Genomic DNA, 7,500 nt, shown 5'->3' with positions numbered 1-7,500 from the left:
TCGGGGCCGGGTCCCGGGTCTCTGGGTGCTCTGGGTGCGCTCCCGGCCCTCTGTCGGCTCCGAAGGCCCCGCGGACTCGTAGCCACGGGGTCCGGCGGCGCGCGGGTCGACCAGATGTCCGCGCCGAGCGCCGCGGGGCCGTGGGGCCGCGGGGCGCTCGGCCTTCTCGGAGCCCCGAGGGCTCCCTGGAGGCTGCGGACGAGCAGCCGCGAGGCCCCCGGGGCAGCCGCCCTGCCGGGTCGACCAGCTGTCCGGCCCGGACTTGGTCCCCGGACTGGGGCGCGCGGGTCGACCAGATGTCCGCGGCGCTCGGGGCCGGGCCCCGGGTCTCTGGGTGCTCTGGGTGCGCTCCCGGCCCTCTGTCGGCTCCGAAGGCCCCGCGGACTCGTAGCCACGGGGTCCGGCGGCGCGCGGGTCGACCAGATGTCCGCGCCGAGCGCCGCGGGACTGCAGGGCGCTCGGCCTTCTCGGAGGCTCGAGGGCTCCGGCGACCCGGCGGACGAGCAGCGGCGAGGCCGCCGTGGCCGCCGCCCTGCCGGGTCGACCGGCGACCCGACCCCCGTGTCTCGGGGGGGGGGGGGGAGCGGGTCGACCAGATGTCCGCACCGAGCGCCGCGGGGCCGTGGGGCCGCGGGGCGCTCGGCCTTCTCGGAGCCCCGAGGGCTCCCTGGAGGCTGCGGACGAGCAGCCGCGAGGCCCCCGGGGCAGCCGCCCTGCCGGGTCGACCGGCGGCCCGGCCCGGACTCGGGCCCCGGGTCCCGTGGCGCGCGGGTCGACCAGATGTCCGCGCCGAGCGCCACATGGCTGCGGGTCGCTCCGGCTTCTCGCAGTCCCGAGGGTTCCGCGGGCACGTAGCTGCGAGACCCGGGCGGCTGCCCTCCGCCCGGCTCACGGGGCGCTCGTGTCCATCAGCTGGTCGTGCGGAAATCCCGTGGTTGGCCTCCCTCCCTCCCTCCCTCCCTCGTCCAGCCGCCACGTTTTCGGGGTTCGTGCGACTGGGATGAAATAGACCTTCCCAACGTCAATCGGAGATCATCCATCATACCTCTCGAGTCCCCAAAAGCCAAGAAACACGCCAACCAAAACGCTTTTATTATGCCAACGGTTCCCGTTTTCATTCCTATCGTTTAGGGAGGTTTGGTGGCAGCAGCGGCCGAAAGCAAAAGGAAACCCGAGGAAAGCGGCTCCATCCACCAGGGCTGTGTCTCATCGGTGCCGACGCAGGAGGGACGGGCTTCGTTCGTTCGTTCGCTGCGGCCCAAATTCCCGGGCCGCCCGAGGACCGCTCGCACCGGCCCGAGGGAGGGAGCCCCGGCAGGCAGGATGCCTCCGGGGAAATGGCCAAGTCGACCGCGCGACCCACAACCCGCCCGACTCGGGGCGAGAAGGAGCATGGAGGAGGACTCCGTCCCCTAGTCGGCAGACGGCCCCGGGACAGGGACGTTCGCCAAAACCTCCCCAAGGCCGCTTTCCGTGACCGAGTCGGCCTCCCCGCCTGTACTCGTCCCGGCCCGAGAAACGAGACGCGGGGTGGATCGGGACCAGGCCACGCACCAGGCCGGCCGGCGCGGCATCCTCCCTCCCCCGACCTGACCTGACCTGGACGAACGCCTCCCCATCGCCCGCCCCCGCGAGGCTGATCCGTCCGGCCGGTGAGGAGGCCGCTTGTCGGGCGCCACCTGCTGCCCGGCATCCTCTTATATAGTGTTCGAGGAGGTCGACCAGGTGGCCCGGCCTGGATTGGGGGGGGGGGGCGCGGGGTGCGGTGTCCCGGGCGGCGGGGGACGGGGGGGGGTAGGAGTGGAGAGGGAAAGGTGGGCGTGGAGAATGCCGGGGTCGGGGGTCGGCGCGGGGCGGGGCGGGAGTTGGGGATAGGGGAGGGGCGGGAGGCCGTCTGGACATGGAGGGTCGGAAGAGCGGTGGTGACAATGATTTTCATTATCATTTAGAAAGAAGAACGTGGACTTCTTTAGAGGAGTCCTTTGAATAGCTTCTCCATTTAGTTAACATACATCCAAATGGAGGTCGGGAAACTTGGGTCCTGTTAACATATGGATGGAAGTGGAAAGAACTATCGCGATGACCGTCCTTGTGTTTCTTTTATTTTTTCTTTCTTCCTGCTCCCCAAAGCCGCCCCCCCACCCCCGCCCCGCCCCGCCCCGCCCCGCCCCGTCCCGTCCCGTCCCGTCCATAGTTGTAGGTTCCAGTGGTAGGTCTTTCGCGTTTCTGCTATGTGGGACGCCGCCTCGGCGTGGCTTGAAGGGCGATGCTGGGTCTGGGGCTGCGCCCAGGATCCGAACCGGTGAAAACCTGGGCCGTCGAAGCCGGGGGCCGGGGTGGGGGGCGCTACTTGACCGTTCGTCCACGGGCTCGGCCCCCGGCCCCTTGTTTTCTAGGGAGAGAGACAGAGAGACCCGATCCATTTTCCCTTGGCCTCTAAAGCGTGCGTGTGGTCGAAAGGCGACAGAGAGAGGGGTTCTGGTCCAGAAAGCCCCGACTGCGCCGCCGCGGGGATCGGTCGGTTCCGCCCGAACCGTCCGAGTCGGAAAGGAACGGACAGCTTTCCTCCTTTGGGCCCCTGACTTGGGACCGACAGGGGAAGAGGAACAGGCCTCTCTCCCTCACACCCTGGCCCCTTCCTCCAGGACGCCCTCCTTCTAGTCAGCCCGCCTCTGGCTTTTCCACACGCCGACGACCGCTCGTCGGCATGGACCCACCTTCCTTGGGGGACACCACCACACGACTCTCCCACTCGTCTGCGTGCCTTTCGTTGGCGTCGCTGCCAAAGGCGAGGGGTAGGGGTGGCGGTGGCAGGGACGGCAGGGGCCCAGCGGCTCTCTGGCGGGTGAGGAAGTCTTGCTGGTTCTCCTAGGTCGGTGATCTTTCTCGATCTCCACACACATTCTTCGTTTGGGGAGCCAAGAGACGCCCTCTGAGGAATCCCTATGGCCAGGGTCGATCACTTACTCGCTCACTGCCTCGGCCTCGGCCTCGGCCTCTGTCAGTCTTGTCTCTCTCCCTCCCTCCCTCCCTCCCTCCCTCCCTCCCTCGTCGGTCTCTGTGTGTGGACGTCTAGGTGGAGGCGAGGCAGGGAGGCCACCCACCCACCTACCTCGTGGTTTACCACACGCTCTACACGGAGGTAGAATTCCCATCCCACCGAATCCATCCTTTCCACGGGGCACAAGCCAGTGGCCTTCGGGAGTCTCTCTCCCCAAGGTGGCGCATCCGTCACGGCTATCTATTTCCAGAAGGTTTCCGTTTCCATCCCCTCCCCCCGAAAGAAAAAACGGCCCCACTCCCGGATCTGCCCCACCACGATCACCACCACCACTGCCGCCGCCGCCGCCGCCGCCATCTGCTGTCGCCCTCTAGGGTTGGACCGTTCTAGCTCTCTCCTCTGTGTGGAATCGCAACGTAGGTCGCCTTGGATGTCTGGCACCTCTCACTTAGCAGAAGGTTTTGGAGGCTCAGGCTGGGCCACGCTTTGGCCCGGGTCAGTGTTCCGTTCCTCCGGACGGCTTCCTCGTTTTCCACGAGAAGGAGCCGTGAAGACGGAAAGGAAGGGCGGATGGATGGCTTTTCCCGTGCTACCGAGTCCCTCTCCCCTTTTCCCCAAAGCGTGAGGGGCGGTCGAGAGGATCGTCTCTGATGACAAAAGTCAGAGGCACCCCGGGTCAGACACCGTGCGAGGCGTTGGTGTGTTCTCGAGAGGAGAACACGTCCCCGTCAGCGTTTCCTGTCGTTCTCGTTCCGAAAGGATTCACGCGCCACCCCGTCTCCCTCAAGGTCTTAGGGCTGTCGTGCTCCGCAGCCGTCACGTGTCGTGGATCCTGGGCACCACCACGCCACCCCGCCCCCCCCCCCCCCGCCATAGCTGTCGATCGCTATGTGGCACGCCTACGTTTGCCCAAAAGAGCAGTCCGATGGACAGCGTGGTGCTTTTCCCAGCAGGCAGGCAGGTGAGAGTCACCCCTCTAGAAGGTTTCCAAGCCCCGTTCCATTCTCAGAGGCAGCTCCTTTGGCCATCAAGGAGGCAGGCGATGGGGGTGGGGGTGGGGATGGGGATGGGGCAGGGGCCTCTGTCCCTCTGTCGCGGTAGAAATGATTGGGAAAGGAGGGACGATGGGCGTAGGTCGACCATCCTGGGCGGTGGTGCTTTGGGAGCTTTTTCTAGAAGAAGGAGCGAACGGCGTTCCCTGGGAAGGGAGGAAACCAGAGGAGGTCCCCCTCAGACCGACCTGGCACGAGAAGGACACACACTCTCTCTCTCTCTCTCTCTCTCTCCCTTTTCTTCCTGACTTGAAATCAGGAGACAAAACTCCCCTGCCAAAGGGGCCCTCCCAAAACGGGGAGTGAGGAAGACCTCCTTCTCTTCACGGCTGAAGTTCTCCCTGCCTTTCCTGGACGGGAAGGATAGCACCTACGCCCGCTGCCGTCGGTGACTTTTAGTCCCCCTGGAGAGGAAGAAATTCTTTCCCGTGGCCGAACCCTGGCGGTTCGTTCGTGCTGCAGAGGACGTGACCCTCTCTGACACACCCAGGAACCTCCTCGCTCCGGGTCGAGGAGAGGGAGTTCTGTTCTGTGGTTTAGAATGGTGCTTAAAAAGGGATGTCGCTTACAAAGGGTCCTCGTCCCCCTTCCTAAACCTAAACGGACGGCTCGGCTCGGAGGCGTGAGATACGTTTCGCATCCTCCTCGTCGTCTTCACTCAAAGTTTTATTGGAGTTTGGAAGATTTTATTTTTTGTCTTTCCTTTTTCTCCCCAAAGCCCCCCGGTACGTAGTTGTGTGTTCTTCGCGGTGGGTCCTTCTAGCGGTGGTATGTGGGACGCCGCCTCAGCGTGGTTTGATGAGCAGTGCCGTGTCCGCGCCCGGGATCCGAACGAACCGATGAAACACTGGGCTGCCTGCAGCGGAGCGCGCGAACTTAACCACTCGGCCACGGGGCCAGCCCCTTACTGGATTTTCAAAACAACTCCGGGGGCCGGCCCGGTGGCGCGGCGGTGAAGTTCGCACGTTCTGCTCCGCCGGCCCCGGGTTCGCCGGTCCGGATCCCGGGCACAGGACCCGGCACCGCTTGGCGAGCCACGCTGTGGCAGGCGTCCCACCTGGAAAGTAGAGGGGGATGGGCACGGATGTCAGCTCAGGGCCAGTCTTCCTCGGCCGACAGAGGAGGATTGGTGGCAGATGTTCGCTCAGGGCTCATCTTCCTCAAAAATAAAATAATAAATCGATTCGATAAAATGTCAAATAACACAACCGCGGGATCACGCTTAGAGTCACCCTTGGCCCGATGATGCCACTCCCCACCCCCCCCACCCCCCTGCCCCCCACCATTTGGAGGTGCCGTCAGTGGGATTCGTTCCTGTTTGTCCATCTTTCTTCCTCTTTTTTTTTTTTTTTTTAAAGACTGGCACCCGAGCTCATTGCCAATCTTTTCTTTTCTTTTTATTCCTCCTCCTTCTTCTTCTTCTCCCCAGAGCACCCCAGTACCTAGTTCTATATTCTCTTTGAGGGTCCCTCTGGTTCTGCCGTGTGGGACGCCACCTCAGCGTGGTTTGATGAGCGGTGCCGTGTCCGAGCCCAGGATCCGAACCTTCCAAGCCCCGGGCCGCTGAAGCGGAGCGTGCAAACTCAACTGCTCGGCCACGGGGTCAGCCCCTTCCTTCCTTCCTTCCTTCCTTCCTAAGGAGGAGGAGGCAGGCACTGTGTGAAGTCGCCAGTGAGTCTGTGGAAAGAGACGGAGGATTTCCCATGGGAAGCCGGGGCGGGGGACACGGACCGATGTCGTGCGAACTTGAAGGTGAAAGATCAAAAAACCCACACACGCCTAGAGCGGCGGGTTGCCCGTTAGGAGTTTGCTTGCCGGGCCCATAACGCAGGGCTCATCGATGAGCCAAACCGTCCGTGATCCTCAAGCAGTCTAGTAGGGTTAGAGAAAGGAGGGGGGCACTCTTTCTGCCCCAGATGAGGCGAGTTTCTCAGACAGCCACCCTGCCCCAACATCTTCCCTCCCTGCCTCCCGGCCCTTGGTGGACTGCGGCCTAAGGGTGGGGGAATTGAAGAAAGCCGTTCAATGGGAAAAAGCCCGAGGCCATGGGAGAGAGCTTCCTGCACTTGAATGAAGCCCTGACGCCAGGCCCATCGGAATGAATGGGCCTGACCTCCCCTCCCCCCTCCCCCCTCCCCCCTCCCAGGCTGGCGACTCGGCAGTGGAAGGCTAGGGGTTTCTTCCGAAATGGTGAACCGGCCCCCTTGTCCACAGGAAAACCACACACGGGTACAGCCTAGGCCGGATCTCAGGCCAAGTCGTCAGGGTGGCAAGATGATGGCGGATGAGAGGAAACTTGTTCTGGGACCGCACCGCCCCCCCCCCCATCGCCTCTCTGGCTGAGAAGAGGGCTGGGGAGCGGTGAGGGTCAGGGGGAGAGTGGGGGCGGGGCCGGGACAGGGACCACCGGGCAGTAGGACGGGAGTAGCCCTGAGGCCTGCCTGCCTGCTTCCTTCCCTGCCGGCGCAGGGCTGAGAGAGGCACGGGGCACGCTGGCTCCTGCCCCTTCACTCATTCGGGAAGCCTCCTGTTGTTGCTCCTGAGGTGCCGGCTGCGGTGACAGACAGAGCAAAACTCCTCTCTCTGTCTATTTCTTCAAAGGCCCGAGTCTGAGCTACGACAGATTCCCCTGTGGCTCAACCCGCAACCTCCCATCCTGCCAGACCAGACCCCTTGTCTAAAAACCTCCACTGGAGGAGCTCTTCCACCTGACTCGGAAAGGAAACACCAGCCCCGCCTCAGCCTCACACCCACCACCACCACCACCACCCGCCCCCCCCCGCCCCACTCTCCTCCGGACCCAGATACCTAACAGAGGGAACAAAAATCCAAAAATCCTGCTGCTCTCCTTCTACCACCTCCACTTCAGAAGAGTCAGTCTCCCCCGAACACCTCAGACTCTGTGACTTCCCGCGGCCTCCCTTTCCCCGTCCCCATTCTCTCCCCGGACGGGCCCCATCTTACACTTGAACGACAGCTCCACCGCTCGGGGCAGCTGGACACGATGTCCCAAAGTGGCCCGGACGGTAGCCTGGTCGATTCCAAAGGACCCACGCACGCAGTCGGCCATAAACGTGGTGTGGAGATCGTGGACGTTTGCGGGCCTCTGATCAAATCACTGCTCCGGGGACCCCGGCGTCTAGGACCCGTCTTCTCCGTGTTCTTCACACCGTTGCTCCTGGGCCGGTTATTCTCTTCCCTCTCACTGACCTTAACGTTTTGTCTCTGCCATTGAATTTTGACTGTGCGAATGTGACTTGCCGCTGTAGGGCTGCGTGGATCTCTCAGGCATCCTGCTGTGCCGTGCGGGGGGGGGGGGGAATCCTTGGTGGGTGGGTCGATAGACGTCCCTTTGGTTGTGCCCTGGAGGGGAGAGACAGAGGGGACGACTCAATCCACCACGAACGCTGATGTCGCTCCGATAAACCTGTAGCGGTGATTCTAGTT

At 63.4% G+C, this 7,500-nt stretch overlaps 1 long non-coding RNA gene across 2 annotated transcripts; it reads right to left on the bottom strand.

Annotated features, from left to right (window-relative positions):
- Positions 1–4,724: 4,724 nt before the first annotated feature.
- LOC139044053 (uncharacterized) lies at positions 4,725–7,453 on the bottom strand. 2 transcript variants are annotated; one of them, XR_011501113.1, is made up of 3 exons: positions 7,018–7,453; positions 5,496–5,730; positions 4,725–5,212 (listed from the first exon to the last, which is right to left on the bottom strand). It is a non-coding gene; the product is annotated as an uncharacterized lncRNA (long non-coding RNA). The 2 variants fall into 2 exon arrangements; XR_011501114.1 differs by having other exon boundaries at positions 4,725–5,208; positions 7,018–7,156.
- Positions 7,454–7,500: the final 47 nt, after the last annotated feature.

Source organism: Equus asinus, unplaced genomic scaffold (genome assembly GCF_041296235.1).
Source record: "Equus asinus isolate D_3611 breed Donkey unplaced genomic scaffold, EquAss-T2T_v2 contig_55, whole genome shotgun sequence".
Lineage (NCBI taxonomy): Eukaryota > Metazoa > Chordata > Mammalia > Perissodactyla > Equidae > Equus > Equus asinus.
Note: the sequence above shows the minus strand (reverse complement) of the source record. Positions and strands in the feature narration are given on the sequence as shown.